The sequence below is a fragment of the Cyanistes caeruleus genome, chromosome 1 (genome assembly GCF_971803275.1).
Source record: "Cyanistes caeruleus chromosome 1, bCyaCae1.hap1.1, whole genome shotgun sequence".
In the NCBI taxonomy this organism is placed as follows: domain Eukaryota; kingdom Metazoa; phylum Chordata; class Aves; order Passeriformes; family Paridae; genus Cyanistes; species Cyanistes caeruleus.
Genome location: NC_141701.1, coordinates 122888028 through 122905525, shown reverse-complemented (window position 1 = coordinate 122905525; position 17498 = coordinate 122888028). Strand labels below are relative to the sequence as shown.

The window sequence follows — 17498 nt, the reverse complement described above, 5'->3', positions numbered from 1 at the left end:
CTGGCTGCCAGGGCACTGCTGGCTCATGTTCAACTTGCCAGTGCTGATGAGACCCAAATTCCATTCTGCAGAGCTGCTCTGCAGTGTCTCATTCCCCAAACTGTCTGTACATCCAGAGTCGCCCTGTCCCAGCTGCAGAATCTGGCACTTGCCCCTGTTTAACTTCATATGGCTGGTATGAAGCATTCCCCACCCAATGCAATTTACTTATTTAAAAAGACTTAGCCACAAGAACTGAACTGCTTGCTTATTCCTCACTGCATCACTTATTCATGTGTGGGAAATACAATCTTTAGACAGATCTAATGTCTTGTGGAAAATGCACATTGGATTACTGCACAGTGCTGCTACATTTGTGTAGTGTTGATTTCAGAATGTGTTTTACTTTAGGTAAACTTGCCTATTCTGAATTATTTTGTTCATGGAGCTGAACATTACAGAGGAATCCTTCTGAGAAAACAACAAAGAACAGTACCATTTAGGCAAATGGCTAATTTTATCTTTGTTTTGCCAAGTCACAATTCATTGTCCTTCTTGATGGTGCAAAACTAATTGGCCTTTATAACAGTTACGTTACCTCCAAAGGCACATAAAATTAATGCAAAATAAACATTACCATGATCAAAGACGGACTGATTAAAAAGGAAATACAATCACATGAAGTTGATATTGAAACCTGCAACATGGTTGTCTCAGAATTATAAATTAAAAAGTTTTTCAGGTTATAAGCTATGGCTCCAGTTTATTATTTTATATTTGCTTTAACCTTGGAACACCCTTAATACTCTGCAGTGATTAATACAAGTGGTGAAAAGAAACTATGGAAGAGCAATGTTACATTGCATGACTAATTACTTTATCATGTTACTTATTTGCAGCTTTTAAAATGTTTTTGTCCATATAAATAAATCAAAGCCTGTTGAGCTCTGTGCTGCATGTGAAACACTATCTGATACTTCCAAGGGTAGTCCATCACTTCCAAGAAATTGTACTTTGAACTGCAGAATCTCCAGCCTTTTTTTTTCCTCCATTCAGTCCCTCTTATATTTCCTGTATTTGCAGTAAGATCCTGGTTGAATATGTGAGTAATATAATTTCTCTCATCAGAGTTCACATTGGAACAAATTTATATATTAAATTCCTTCTTCTAAAAAATCTCAAATAACTTTGTCAGTTCCTATTGAGTCTGAATGAAAGAAGGCTTATTAGGCATGACCACTGAGGGGTCAGGATCATCATCTGACTTTTTAAATTTAAAAATGAAAATGACAGTGACTTCATGTAATCTCAGTCTTCAAAGAAGAGTGCAGAAATATTCTTGGAAAAACAGACATTTCAACTTGAAGGAAATAAGTTATATTTAATCAAAAGTTGCATTTTTATGTGAAGCAAGTAAAATTCTAGAGAAGTTAAAGAAAGATACACATTTACATGGGATTTTTATTTGAAGACTTGACAGTTACTCTGTACAGGATAATTGATTTTAGAAAATATGATTCTCAATTAAATTGAATGACTGTTATTGGGGAAAATATCTATGAGCTGTTAAAATCCAGCCATAAGTATGATAAGTTCAGAAATCATTGTGGTCTACAAATTCATATACTGACACTTAACCAGACAAATATGTAGAAGACTACATTAAAGAGGAATGAAATTAATTATTCCTCACTTGCGCTGTTGATTTTACATGGAGTCTGGAACTTAAACTGTGAGAGAGGGTACTTGTATGGATGTACTCATTCCTGGAGAGCAGGGGAAAGAGAAGCTTCTCTTCAAATTAATCTGGAGAAAGCAAAGCCTTTCTCTTTTTTATTGACTTTCATCACAGTGGATCCAAACAGGACATGTTGTTATCCAGTAAAGAATATATTGGAGATAACAGGCTTAATTAGATGCATCTAATATATGTGATATGCAATACCTGAAAGGAAATGTGTTAGGGCATTGATGTGGGTGCCTGAGTGAATCCAAATCATTAGGGAAAGTGGGGATTCAGAGCCTCCATTCTATGTGTGACTGTAGGGAGCAATGGAGAGAAAGACAGAATCTAGGGAACAAAGAATTTACACAAGGAATTCAAATATCCATATGCAATTTTCCAGAGGAACAACCTGCAATTATTTTAGGTGAATTATGCTTATTTTACATGCAATTTTTCATTCCCAATGCTTCAAACTACAACTGAGGTATCCAGGTTTTTTTTTGTTGTTTTACAAACAGCTTTGTCTATTTTCATCTAACAAGGTGGGTGGGTTATGTTGCCATCAGTAAACTAATTGTGTTCTGTATTGACAGAATTAATCTATAAATTCTGTGCAGGCAATCTGGACACAACTAAACTGAAGAGGTTATGTTTTGTAAGCTGATGGTCTGAACAGCATTCACTGATAGTTCCCAGAAACTGAGCATAAAGGTTACATGGTCAGATAGTGGCTTTGAGGTTTAGTTTTGGGTTGGGTTTTTTTTTGCTAGGCAAAAAGAATTGTTCCTTTTATAGGTAACAATGAGTCACCAAACTGCCTCAGCCCTTCTGCAAAGCAGCAGAGAAAGTTTAAATTAGACAAGGCCACTCTTTTGGTAAGGATTACTAAGTACTAAAATAGATGTCATGGGAGGTTGTGTAATCGTCTCCTATAGAGGTTTTTGAGAGCAACCATAAAGCAAAATCTCTCTCAAGTCTGGCAAGGCACAGCTGATCTATTTTTCTGCGATCATATTATATTTTCTAAAATCCAGCACATATAGCATTTTATAGAAAATAAAATGCTTTACGTATAATATGGTGACATGGAGCATTCAAAATACTCTATTCCAGTTTATTGCCTTTCCCATAAAACCCTGAGCATGTGATAAAGATGAACTGAACTCTTGTATCCATTTAACTATTTTTCAAATAGTTTAATCTTAGAGAGAAAACTGCAGAACAGAATTAATTTGTTGCCTGTGTATTTGTATAGTCATCTTTTTATAGTCACAGAACACGAACATCACTGTCTTTAAGAACAATAAACAAGCACAGCTGCATTCCCTGCAGTTGAATTAGTAAACAGAAAGTAAAACTTTTCTCAAACATCATCTAAGTCATCCTGTAATGAGGGAATTAATGTGGAACAAACATAACTGAGAAGCATAACCATTTGAGATAAATATGTTTCCATCTTGTTAATCTATTAATGACCTATTCCAAATCTGAAAATATTATTTTTGTGTTCTTAACATATTTCCCGGTTCTTTTGCTCTTCTCCAGCACATTTGTAAGGATTAGAGAGCAAATCTTCTGCTTCCTTTCATCAAGATCAGCTCTTTATCTCACATGGAGAAGCTTTCTTGCATGGGCATTCAGCTGAGGCCTCTGACAAGCACCAAAACACACCCTCCTATAGCCCTCCTAGCAGGCACCTGAAGCCAGGTCCTCTGTGCTCCTCTCATGGCCATTAGCCTGCTGGCACTGTTTCACTTAAAGTTAGCATCTTTGTATCATAGCAACACAAGAGAATGCAAAGCATGAATAATGCAGAGGTGTTTTGTTACAAAATATAATTGGAGAATTCCTGAATTGACTTTTATGTTTGAATGATTTTTAAGTACAAATTCATGAAGCAAGTTTCCCATCAAGATTCCCATAAATAATGGCATTCCAGCATTAAGCCAGCTGGTAGATGAGAAAAACTGCCTCTTTTCTTCTTAAAATGTATGGCTATGTCACCTGCTCTTCAGTCACTCAAGGAGAAACAAGTTCCACAATGTTATTGTGATGAGGGCAGGTCAGCTGGTTATTTTTAGCTTGAGCCAACTCCCACAAGAGGAAACATTCTTTACCTGAAGCTTATTAGCATTCAGAGCTGCACAGCTCCATCCCTTTGAGCATCAAAACAGCTATTTTAGTCTTATTTTTACAACCAAATGCTTGCTGTTCAGTATTAAGAAAAAGGTGACTCAGAAAAAGCCAGCATAATATGTTTCTGATCTCAAAAGCAAAATGCAAAGACTGGTTACTAAAATCTCTGGCAATGGAGTAATTAGCACATAAACATAAGGACAGCTACTACCAGGCATTAATGACTATAGCCATTAAAACTCCCCTGGAGTAGAGAATGGAATTTTCACTACTTTTTTTTTAAGGTTTCTTTTCATATCTACATAGTTAAAATTTTGATGTAAGCTAGCATTTAGGTTCAAAACCCCTTATTTATGTCTAGTGAGGATGACATTTTAGGATAGGCAGGATCTTTTCTATTGTGCTCCTTGACCTGGCTGCATAGGTTCACAGACCTAAGAGTTTATCTTTCTGCTTTGCTAACTAGACTATACCCAGAGGGAATTCCAAATTACCATCTGGAAAGGTTTGAAAATATGATCTACATTTTAATACTAATTGAATACCTATACAATGTTAGGTGTAGGAATGTTCTCAGAAGGAGCCACTCAAAAACTCTTGCTTGCTGTCCTCTCCTGGATGTATACCCACTTCAAGGTTAGATACAGTCTGATTATATGTAGACATATACAAGGAATCATAAAAACAAAAAAGGTGAAAAACCACTGCTTTGTTTAATTACAATATTGCACTGGTATTACAGTTGATTAGAAACATAAACTTCAGTCAAATTTTTAAGTTGTTAATTGTTTACCAGTAGAGAGTAGAAATTTTTTCCTTTCTTCAAAAAGAAAGGCAACTTACTTAAAATTTCTAAAATAGCTTGTTTTTTGAAAAGAATATTTTCAATTTTCCTTATAGATATTTGTCGATAATACCTCTGACCATAAATTCCAACTGTTTGAAACCTGACATCAAAGGGGCTCTGTCATTCACTTTGAATTTGCTGAAAATTCTGAGCATTGAATTTATCACAGATGTCTTGAGCTCCTAGGTAATTCTTTCTTACCCTCATCCCACAGAAAATACTTTCATTTCCTCCTCTTATACTAGGATGTCACTTTTTTAGGTCATTCAGGATGCTACTGTTTACAAGCTGCACTATACAGATCAATAGAGAGATGATGAAACAATAGTTTCTCTGTAAGAGTTTACTAGCTGCCAAAACCTAAGACAACCCTCAGTCTTCAGCTGCAAAGGCATTTGGAGCTGCTGGAAATCTGATCACAATGTCAGTATCTAAATTTTCCCTTTATTTCCAATATTTTCTCCTCCAGCTTCCATTGATCCTGGCAGTCACTCAGGGGTAGAACTCAAAAGTTCTGTTGCATTATGTACAACAGAGAAATCAGAGGATGTAGGTGGGAGACTGACTTTGCTAAGCAATCAACATCAATGCAACATAAGAATGTTGAGAAGTTCTCAACATATAAGGGATATCTAATTTGAGACAAAAGAAAAAAAAAACAACCCCACCCAACACCCTTATTATTAATTGCTTCAACTGAGTCTGATTTATGGGAAGATATTAACTTTCAGTGAATCTAAATGAACCAGAAGTAGCAATTTTGTATTCCCATATAAATAGATCAGATGAACAGATAAACCTGAATCATTACTTACTTTCTTCCTGAAATAAGTTTTCCATTTTTCAAAGGTACTCCTAAGAAAATGGATGGAAAATAACTGGATGTCAGTATCCCAGTGTAAACTCATAAAAGCTTTTAGAGGCATCAATTGTTTTTTTTCCTTTAAGCATCTTCTCATGTCTTATCAAATGCCTCACTGCATTTGTGGATGTTGGAGATTTTGGACTGTCCTTTCTAGACACATTTAAGGAAATGAATTTGGCTAATAGCAGTTAATAATTTGTGAGGCTTTTCCTGTTTCTACAGGAGTCTTCCTGCCTCCTTGGTGTCAGATTATTATTTTATGAGTTGTTTGATCTGAAACTGAGCTTTAGATTGACTACACAGTGTAGCCATCCTACTTCTCATTCAGGATTGTAGTGTGGCATCACTGTGGACACCCATTATGGACAATGAATCATGTGAGAAGGAACCAGTTATGGCTGTGACTTGAGAGTAAGAGATCCTTAACTAGCAGTTAAAGAATATAATGTGTAGGAGTCTAGCAATTAGAATGGAACACGTGGAGAAAGTTAACGCAAGCTTGTGCTCTTACTTGTCCAGCAAATTTTTTTACTTTTGGCTTCCCAATCCATTTCTTAGACAAACTCCAGTCAGGAGGAAATTTTTAGCACATTATTGAACCCTCTTGAGTTTACCATGTTCTCCCTCAAAAGCCACATGGCTGCCCAGTACAGATGTGCCAGATGACAAACAGTTCTCGCCAACAGTGCGCCTGGCAAGGGCAGGCCAGGTAAGAATGAACAGGTCAGGACTGGGGACCCTCAGGAATTCTTTGCATGCAGCCCTGCTGCCATGTCTCCACTGCAGCCACTATGAATGGAAAAGTACCAGTTCTAGTAACCACACTCTCCAAAGCACAGATTGTTGTTGAATTTTGCCAATGTTCCTGTTAATAAAATTTTATTGTTAGATTGTTTTTGGTAAATAAACAAACACAGAAGAACCATGTATGCTGCTAGAGTGAGTTGAAGCAATACTGCTGGGGAGTGTTTGCTGTAGTAGCAGGGAGTTTTAATGTTTAGTACTTCAAGAAAATACAATTAAGCCATAGGCCTGGTAACAGCTCGTACTACTGAAACATTAGGGTAGTTAATTTGTTATGCATTAGTTGCAATCCTGACTTGGATTGGGCTGTTAATGCCCAAGAGATGGGTCTCATTTCCCTCATCCAAAATGCTTTTTCAATTCCCAGGCCAACAGTTTCCATCATGGGATGGGGGAATATCATCAACAGTTCCCATCTCTAGGCTGTACAAATGTTTATGGTCATATTAGGATGACTATATGCACAGATTAATACTATGTAACATTTATTCGGAGTAATAGAATGGCAAATAGTAGGACACTCTTTCCCCTTTTTGACCTAGGTTCCTGTTGTGATTTCCAGAATAGTGCTTATCAAAACCAGATTGACATTCAGAAATTTTCAGTGGTGTCAGTAAACATCCTTTCTGTTAAATTGCTACTGGTTTCCTCAAGCTAATCATTCCTTTAGTCTCAAAAGTTCTAACTCCTGTCACTGGAAAAGAACTGAAACGAAAAAAGAACAAAAAAAAATCCTTAAGTCTGACTTGCAACCCCTAATGAGAAAGGAAAAAAAAAAAATCTGTCATCTCATTCAGAAGAAAGAAAAAATGCTAGCTTTTTTTAAGTGAAATAAATGCTTTCTCTAAACATGATCGCAGTTGACAAAATGCTGGATGTTTAGGTGGCAATTATAGCCCTTTCAGAGACTGTCAAATCTTGTCACAACACATGTTATAAATGAGGACAGATTTAGACATCCTTTCTGACAGTTATGTGTAGGATGTGGATGGTTGGCAGTTAAATTTCAAATGCAGGGAAATTTTCCTTCCAATAAATCTTTGCTTGTTTATTAAGAGGGAGTTGCCGTGCACTGAATCTTGTATCTACCATGTGTAGCTTTTCATCCTTACAGCTTTTGACATTTCACTTTAACTTTCTTTGTGACAGCCATCTGAACATTGTTTTAGGTAAAAAGTAACCTACGGTGCTCTGGAGATGTAAGAATTCTTTTGGTGTTTTCATACTGAGATGAGAGTAGGAAATGTGTCGTATTATACACGGATGGATAGATAGCAAGAAAGCAAATAACTGAGACAGCAACAATGCTGATTGAAAGGAGCAGCTTCATGATGCACATAGAAAAAGGGATAATGCACTAGCCCACATTCATCATGTGAGATGTGAAAAATGATGAAGTATTAGTAATAATAATGTGCATCAGAAAGCACAATTCATCTGATGACAAACTACTTTGTGTGTCATTAAAGGCCAGATCTGATGTGGCTTTCAAAATGTTTTTGATGTGAAGAGGACAAACAGCATGGGGAAAAGGGAGGTAAGAGGAATTGTATTGCCATGGGCAGGTATCCTGGCTGGATCAGACAGAACTTTTTTGGAAGCTCTCAAGGTGAGCATGCTGGAGCAACCTCGATGTTGTGAGGAGTGCAGCACAAGCCTTGTCAGCTGCCACTGCCTAAATCTGCTAACCAGTACAGTGAAAAGCTTTGCATTCAACCTTTCTGCAAAGGCTGTTAAAGAGGTGAGAAAGAGAGAGGCAACATCTTCCAGTTAGGTGATGTCCACCATACACTGCATTATATACAGTTGATGGAGAGAAGGCAGCTCCTTTAGTACCTGCTCCAAATGCCAAAAATCTGTTCAAGTTCCCAAAAGCATCTCCTCGTGGAAGAAACTGGTAAGAGGAAAAAATTAAATCTCCTTATCCATTTTGTAGTCCTCTCTCACTGGAATATGACACATTATAGACTAACTTTTATGAATGGTGGTGTATAAAACCCTAGTGAATTAGGTAAGTGTAAAGCTAACATTTCATAGAGAGAGGAAGAGATGTAATCTATGATATCAGGACCTTGTGATTCTCTTATTTAGCTATAGTAGCAGTTTAGCATAAGACAGTTACTCACGTGCAAACTGTTAAGCAGATCTCTGAGTTGTTTGCTGGACGGGGACCAAAGTGCTCATTGCGTTGGAGGACGGAACCCATAAACTGGAACACTGTGGGCAGCTATACCTTTTGCAGAGCTGAAGTTTTAGCACTTTCTATTTTCATAAGAGTGACAGTGTTATGTAACTAGCATATAGATGAACTTGTGTTCATTCCTAAAGATCATAAAATATTCAAGAGTATTTGTGAGATTCTATCTTGAGTAATACAGCTTAAGCCCTTGAATTCTGAATGGGTAGTTCTCCTGTTTCTGTCTGGTTACAGACCATTCACTTAGCCTTAATGACATGCACTCAAATAAATGCTTGCTATTTCACAAATGTGAAAATAAATTTACTGTTTCTGCGCTCCAAGCGCAGCATTTATTGCCTCATTTGGGAAAACGACAGAGTTATTTGGTTCATTTATACTCTATTCAAATACTGCTTTGAGAACAGGGACCATCATCTTGTATCTCAGGGTTCCTCATGAAGAACAGGCTGAATATACAGGCTGTATATTCCTAGGTATCTTCCCTTCTATTCACTTGCATGAAAAAATCTTAGGGGGTAAAAGATTACAGGATGTCTCAGGTATGCATAATTAATTTGCCCATAAACTACTGAAATGCAACATGTCAACATTTTTTTTTTTATTATTATTATTTGTTCAGTTCCATATTCAGCTGAGCTTGTATGTCTCTTCTAGACTTAATGGGTTAATTTATTATGTGTGAATAAATTCTACCTGTGTGAATAAATTATAGTATCTTTTCTTCACATTCATTTAACCCATGAATCCTGCTTGGCAAGAAAACACTGCAAAATGTTTCTCTATTTGAGAAATACTTCTGACTCTTTTTAAGGAAATGTCATATTTGCATGTATGCATTCAGAAATAACAAAAAAAGAAGAATTAGCTACTTCAGAAGTAATCTTCACATTATTGGACTGCTATGGGAGTACACCATCTTATTTTACAGCTTTAGACAGTAACTCTGACTGTTATGAAGCTTATCAGAAAATTAGAAGAACCAACAATTTCAACTCTTTTTAGTGTCAGAAAACTAATCTTTAGGACTATAATTGTTTGAGGTTTGTCAGACTTGTTCTCCTATTTCTCCTATTACTGACATATTTCTAAGTACAGTAAAAAATAAGAAAAAAATATCCCATCAGGGTAAAATAACCAACACATTCCCAGATAATGTCTGTAAGGGAGCCATTGACCCAACTTGGGAAAAATTAAAATGCAATAACAAAACATTCACATTTAGATGGAAGCACTTTAAGGCTCCTTTCAATAAATGGCTTTTCTTCAAGGCAAATAGATCTTTGACTGTTGAGGAAAATAGGTATTTCTGCACTATACCCGTTCAAAATCCTGACCTCCAAATTCTTACATCAGAGACCCACATACACCAGTTAATGGCACTGCTGTTGATGCTGAGGAGGAAAAAGGATATTGTGCCATTCTATCACTATGTCTGCTCAGAGGCCACGTGGGTCAAGATGGTACTCTTCAATGAGAAGGAAAAACAACTCATGTTGGTACAAGTTCCTTGTGCTCCGTTCTAGGTTCCTGTATTTGAAAGGATTTGGTATCACAAGATACATCACGAGAACATCACAAGAACATCATTCTGTATTGAAGAAATGACTGGATACCTCCTCAGCTGCTGACAGCTGGAATTTGAAAGTTGCTTTATGTTTTAGCTTCTCAGCCTACCATTCAGAACTACCTGCAATTGAAGGTAATCTGCTTCTACATCACTGACCAAAGCACTGACCCAAACTTCTAAAGGATATAAGATATTGTAAGACATTTATGCCCAGTATACAATAAAATCCTAATGAGTTGCTGATTAGTTTTCTACAAGATTTGGGTAAAAATATAGCGGCCATTCCTTATTTGAATGGTTTACTGGGAAAGGCCAACAACCTAAACTTAACAGGATGCTGCTAGGTGATTTCAGGTAAAGAGAAGGTAAAGAGCAATAGAGAAAACACCAGAAAATATAGTTGGATGATTTGGTTCAGACAGAGCAAAGGGAAAAAAGAAAATTCTTTGGATCTAATGATTGCCAAATATAACCATGTTTGAATTATTCTACTGGTCACTGTTTGAGATGTCACAAGCAGATCAGACACATTTTGTATATTTTTACAGGGACTATTACTGATCACTTTTCATTAGCAATCAGAGATAGTCACTAGTCAATAACATAAAGAAGCACTAAGATGCTAAATTTTATACCAGCCCTCAGTTTCTGCTAAAAAAGTACTTTTCTACATGTACCAAAATAATTCTCATTCAGATTGTTCTATTGGCACTGAGATTCTGATGGGGTTCTAAAGAAAATTATTTTTCCATGGACTGATAAGGATCACCTCCTTCAAACTCATGAGTGATGCATCCCAACAAAGAGGAAATCAAACAAAAACACCCAGAGACATGCATAGATGAACAAGGAGCTCCTGGACAAATTTGCCCTACAGAGGGTGGAAGCATGGACAAAGAACTTGAGGAGAATACAGAGAAATTGTTCAAGCAGACATGGATCAGGTTAGGAAAGCTAATAGATTTAAAGATAGAATTAAATCTGGCCAGGTGCTTCAAGGGCAATGAGAAAAACTACTACAGGTATGTCAGTGATAAGAGAAAGAGTAGGAGGAAGTGTGCCCTACCAGATGGAAATGGGACATGTGGTTACTTGGCAAATGGAGAAGGCAACAGTACTCATTGACTTTTTTTTTTGCCTCAGTCTTGACAGGCAAGTGCTCCAGCCACACCAGCCAAGCCACAGAAAGCAAAGACAGGGACTGGGAGAATGAAGAACTGCCTGCTGTAGGACAAGATAGGTTTAAGGTAAAGAACCTGGAGGTGCACAAGTCCATGGGACATGATGAGATGCCTCTGCAGGTCCTGAGGGAACAGACAGATTAGGTGACTATGCCACTGTCTACCATATTTGAGAAGTTATTGCTGTCTGGTGAAATTGCTGCTGTCTGGAACAGGGGAAATGGAACCCTTACTTTCAACACAAGAAGGACACGGACCTGTTGGAGTGAGTCAGGGGAGGGCCACAAAGATGATCAGAAGGCTGGAGCACCTCTCCTAAGAGAAAAGGCTGAAAGAGTTGGGTTTGTGCATCCTGGTGAAGAGAAGACTCCAGGGATACCTTACAGCACCTTCCAGTACCTAAAGGGGACCCACAGGAGACCTGGAGACTGATTTTCTACAAGAATATGTAGGGATAGGACATGGGGTAATGACCTAGAACTGAACGAGGGTAGGTTTCGAGCAGTTATTAGAAAGAAATTCTTTCCTATGGAGGGTGGTGAGGAAATTGGAATAGTGGAACAGGTTGTCCAGAAAAATTGTGGAAGCTCCATCCCTGGAAGTGTTCAAGGCCAGATTGGATGGACCCTGAGCAATCTGGTTTAGTGGGTGGCATCCATGTCAAAAGCAAGGAGTTCAAAATGACATGATCTTTAAGGTCTCTTCCTACTCAAACCTTTCTATGATTCTACATTTCTATGATTTCCCATTCTTTATCATGCTACCAGGAATAATGCTTCATCATTCTGTTTCAGCAGTGCTGACAGTATTTAGCTTTGTACTAAATCCTGCCAGACATCAGCCACAGCTACAGCTACAGGCACAGAATTATAGCAGCATGACAATTTTTATAGGATACAATAGTGAAAAGAACTCTTTTTAATTCAAGATAACCAAAAGTTTGGTCATTGCTGACCAGTACATCACCTTTAAAGACAAAATGGGTTTGAGTCATCAAAATGAAGTAGTTTCATCATAGATTCTTTCATTATGCCAAGAACTGTCTGTACTCTAAAATTTTAATGGTATCATAGTATCAGAACATAAAACAACCATCAAAAAATGCACACGTAAGGCATTGGCAAATGGCCAAAATGTGGCTTTCTAGAGAATGGACAATTGTCCTTTGTTGCATCCTAGACTAGAAGCTGTGCAAATTCAAACTTACTAGGGAAGGTTTGCAGAGAAAAACTGAGAAATAGAGTACTCAAATTTTGTCTTACATATATGCTACTGACAAATAAGTAAGATAATAATTGCTCTATTTAGTAATAGCTTTGACAATTTCTGTCTTATATAGGCAGCACATTCATACAGAAATATGTATATATTATTGTTGCATATAGGTAAAACCATATGAAAGGAAGGTCTTGTAAAATCATGGCTCAGGCCTGCTACTTCTTCTGAGCAGAAAAGGACTATGGGAAAGTGACACAGCTGAATTAGAGGTAGAAAAGCAAGTTACATAACAATTGTGTGTTCACACTGTGGTGTACGGTGCTCAGTTGAATTATGTTTGTAATGATATGTAGCTGATAACTGGCTAATTGCTTAAAAAGGACAGATTTTTAGAATAGAGTGACCCATGTTTGTACCTGCCTGGGGACTCTGCACGACTACAGACCCTCACCTCACATATTATGTTTTTCAAACAATAGCAAATAAATAGTAACTTTTGAATTAATAAATCCTTGTTCAATATGAATCTTTATAGGTGAGTTTAAAATTTTCTAGAGTTTTGGTTATAGTGATTACTTACGTTGCATGGTCTTAACCCTCAAGAGAAAGTGTCATAACACTTTTCATTTAAACAGGCTTACACAAATAAATGTGTGTGTTAAATGAATTCTGTGGCAATTTATATCACTACCATTTTATTAGTCTCACTCTTTAAAGTAGCTGAATATTCTCTAGTAGCTACATTGTATGCAGAAAAGATTTAGGGCAGAGATCAGAGTTCCTCTCCCTTACATATAAAGACAGAAAGAACAGCCTTTGTCTACTTCTCTTGTTATGCAATTCTAGTACTGTGACTCGGTGGAATAGGAGGAGTTTCAAAGGTTATGTACAGGTGAATTTTGTTAAAATCATGAATTCTTTTTATACAATAAAAAGACTGCAGGAAGTTGAGATAAATTTTTTTACTTTTTGTGTAGGGGGAAGAAGAGGGAGCTTTCAGCTACGATCTGGAATACATCTGTATGTTCATACTTAAATATTATACAAATGTTTATACATACTTATGTATAAGTAAGATATATGTATATATATTTACATGGTAGACCTATATGCTAGAGATCATATGCAGGTATGTATATATATTTATATATATGTATGTAAGATTTTATGCTGTACTGCACAATTTTTTAATAGCCATTAACACAAAAAATGTATAAGGCTCTAAAATGTAGAATATGTCACTCTTACAGAATAGGTGGTATTCAGTGAACAAGTACATTTTTTTTTTCTTTAGGGTACAACAGATTGTGTGAAAGCTTTCAGAAACTGGGAATTCATTCAGTAAAGTGACCTCAACAAAGTTATTTGGTTACATGAGAAAGAAATGGTAGGCTCTTTTCAGCAACATTTCCTGAATTTCTGTAGCTGAGAGATAATAATCATGATGATTGATCAGAAAGAAAATAATGAAACTGTGGAGGATGCACAAAAACCCAGAGTGTAATATTTGAAACGGACTAATTACTAATAGGATTTTTTGTAAGTAAAAGATACGCCTTGTTAATTCTCATTTCTGACTTTTCCTCTGAAATCACCCTCGGATTTTTCAGGACCCAATCTATCAATGTCTCTAAATTGAATGTATTAGTATTGTTGAAGTCCACTTCATTCTGTAGTGTTAAAATTGCAAAACACTACAATTTTAGAAGGAGTATCCATGTGATATTTTTGAACACATATATCACCTTGATGGCACATGGATTTGTAAACTAATAATAGCTACAAATCCAGAATTTATGTAGGAATAGACATGTGTCTCCTTGGTGGTCTGCAAATAAGCTATTTTTTTTCTAGCCATTTGACTACTTAAAAACTCCCCTGTAAGACATAATGTAATAAAAAAGAAACATGTAAAGACTGAATAACAGACAGCAGACACTGCAGGTGTGTTCAGCATCCACAGTTTAATGAAAAGTTGTTCTCCAACACTATTTCTCTCTGTTGCTTGAGCAGGGAGCTGAGGGCAATGCAGTCACCTGAGTTAGGGCAGAAGAGTTCCACTTCTGTGAAAGCAGAATGCCAATACATATTGTGGTTTGAAGGGTGCATCTGTTGGAGTATGCTGATCCAGTGCGATAGTGAAATGGGTTTTTTGAATTCGTTGGAGAATGAAAGGTTTGATGCTGCAGGCGCCAAGGCTCTGTGACTCCCATTGGCTTGGACAAATACAGATGGTGCTTTTCACCTCACGTGATTACCATGTCACCTTCCCTGGGTCTGCTGAGCATCTGCTGTGAGGTGCTGAGCAACCTCAAACCTCATTAAAGTCATTGGATAGAGCCCTGAGCTATCTCATGAGATGAAGTTGCACTATTTATACTCTGAGAACATATGTATACTGTACTATTAGTGCTAATATTTTTGTCAGAACACTTTCTTAAAGCAAAATGTGAGAACATTTGTGGGCAGTAATCACAAAACAGGGTTGACAGCTCCTTCCTTCTCTTACTCAGTCACAAACGTTCTTCCTTTCAACAGATTATGAAATGTAAATGGAACTGGTCATTTTCAGAAACTACTGTTATTTTATTGATAATACATGAACACCAAAAGGGAGCTGACAAGGCTGTTGCCAAGTAGACCTGATAATTGTAGGGTGTTTTCTGCCCAACATTAATTGAAAGAGGAGTTACACAGCCTGACAGCAATACCTGCAAGTGGGAAGTGCACACTGCATTTGCAAAAGTTCACAAAAGACAAGGGGACTAAGCCCATCTCTTCCATTTCTACCAGATTAGCAGTTACATGTCAAATTTTATTTTACCAATAGACTTCCATATCATATCGTGGAAGTCTATCTCTCTCTGAAAATCCAAGACCTTTCCTCTTGGCTGAAAACTGAAGGAAAAGCTCTCTTTCCGTGAACATCGTGGTTCATGCTGCCCCAGTACTAAGATGTGGGATCTCAGGCAAGAAACAATACTGGAAATTAGCAATTCAGAACAAGAAATTACAGGAAGGAATAATAATGTCACCAAATTGTTGTGTACCCCAGGAAATGGCTTGCTCAGATACTCTCATGGAGTTGTTTGTTGCACTTGATCATCAATGAATCATCATCAGGTCCAGGCTGCCTGCGTCAAGCTTTTGACAAAAGCTCCCAGCATTAACTTCTGCCTGTTCTCCATCACACCTCTGTCATCACTACAGAGCGTGGGATAATAATAACAAAAAAAATGATAATTCAGAAAGCAGAAACAAATCCTACCTGATGAATCATTATAGTGAGGAAGGTTTGTGTAATTTCAGACTTGCTCTTTCATTCAGAATCTGTTACTGCAGTTAATTGGAATAAATGCATAACAAAACCTGACACAAGTGTCCATCTGAACAAGCACAATCTGGTCAGGTTTAATGTTCCTCAGAGAATTCCTCTTCTCAAACACAATTTGTTCAGTTAGGAACTGAAGAAATTCACCTCTATTACCTTCTTTACCCTCTAACAATGATTATGAGCAACAAATAAAACACATCAAGTGCAAAGGCCAGTAATTTTATTTTTGCAATTATTAAGCACTTTTGCAAAGACTAATGCATCTGGAATTTTGTAAGCTAGATAAATTTATGGTATGTTGGCAGTTCTTGATGTAGTTGTGATCCTTCTATCCATGTTCTGTTCAGGGTAGGTAAAGAAAAACATAAATTCCTGCTAGCTTAGTAATGACAAATTAGTAATACAAACCATTGTCCAAACTGGGGACCAGCATAGACAGGAAAAGGTGCTCAGTCTGTAAGCCAAGATTTCTACAAAGAGGTGTGAATACAAATGCACTCCTTTGCTGGAACTGTACATATTTATGCCAGGAAGAAGCAAGGACATCAGAAAATCAAGGAGACAGTAAGAAAACACCACGAATATGTAAACAGGGATGGAGTGACAGAACTTCCTGCTCTGCCTGAACAAGACTCCAGATAAGACTATCACTGGGGTCTATTGTCAGATGACTTTGAGAAAGACACCTGCTTCAGAATGAGTAAAAGACAAGGTCAGAGATCAGAGCTGGGTTAGGATACTTGAGGGGGCCCTTGAACCAGTATAATGGGACATACCAGTGTCTTCAAGACAAAGTTCAGATAGTTAGGCAACATTAAAAAATGGGGAAAAAAAGGATTTGGACAAAAAGCAGGCAAAACTGCAATGATCAGAGGTGTTTATGATATGGACAGAACAGTACTCAGGATCAAGACCAGTCAGCTCCAGTTAGTCCAAAGCTAACAGGCAATCTTTTGACAGAGAGCTAAGCATTCTACTTAGATCCCCTTTTTATATGACTCACTGTGAGTTCTGCACTGCTCACCACAGCATTAGGGGCCACTTAAACACCCTTGCTTGTGTGCATAAAAAAACACTCTGGGGGCATGGTTGTGTACAGGATTGACATTTGGAGTGAGCAGCCCAGTATGATCACTCATTTCATGACTTACTGCATTCACAGGAATAAGATATGTCTGTATTCTCTGCATACAAATAGGCCAGGACCAAACACCACTTGACTCTATCATGTCTTAAAGAAATAGCCCACACATTTCCAAATATTGGCTAACCACTGGCACTAAAACAAACATGTAATCACACGTTTAAATTTTAACCACCTGAATGGTTTCTGTTGAATGTAGGTATGTGTATGCATTCCTGAAAGCCCAGGCACTGAAAGAGCTAATCACACATTAAATTATCTCCAATGTATGGGAAATATATTTTCATAAGACATTTAAGTATATATAAAACAATTCTTTTTCTTAATGTTAGTCTGAAAAATCCTATTATCTTTAACATGTTGGCATCTGTGTTAATTTACTTAGATTGCAATTAACTGTAGCAGTTAAGAGCTTATTTACAAGTTGTGTAAAACTGATCAACTAAATGGCTGATCTTTTCCCAGGAAAAAACTCAACCACTTTCTGTAAACAAAAT

At 37.1% G+C, this 17498-nt stretch overlaps 1 protein-coding gene across 2 annotated transcripts in view; it reads right to left on the bottom strand.

Moving 5' to 3' along the window:
• SNX13 (sorting nexin 13) overlaps positions 1-17498 on the bottom strand; it is a 114123-nt gene that overhangs the window by 93136 nt on the left and 3489 nt on the right. The window lies entirely within an intron of this gene.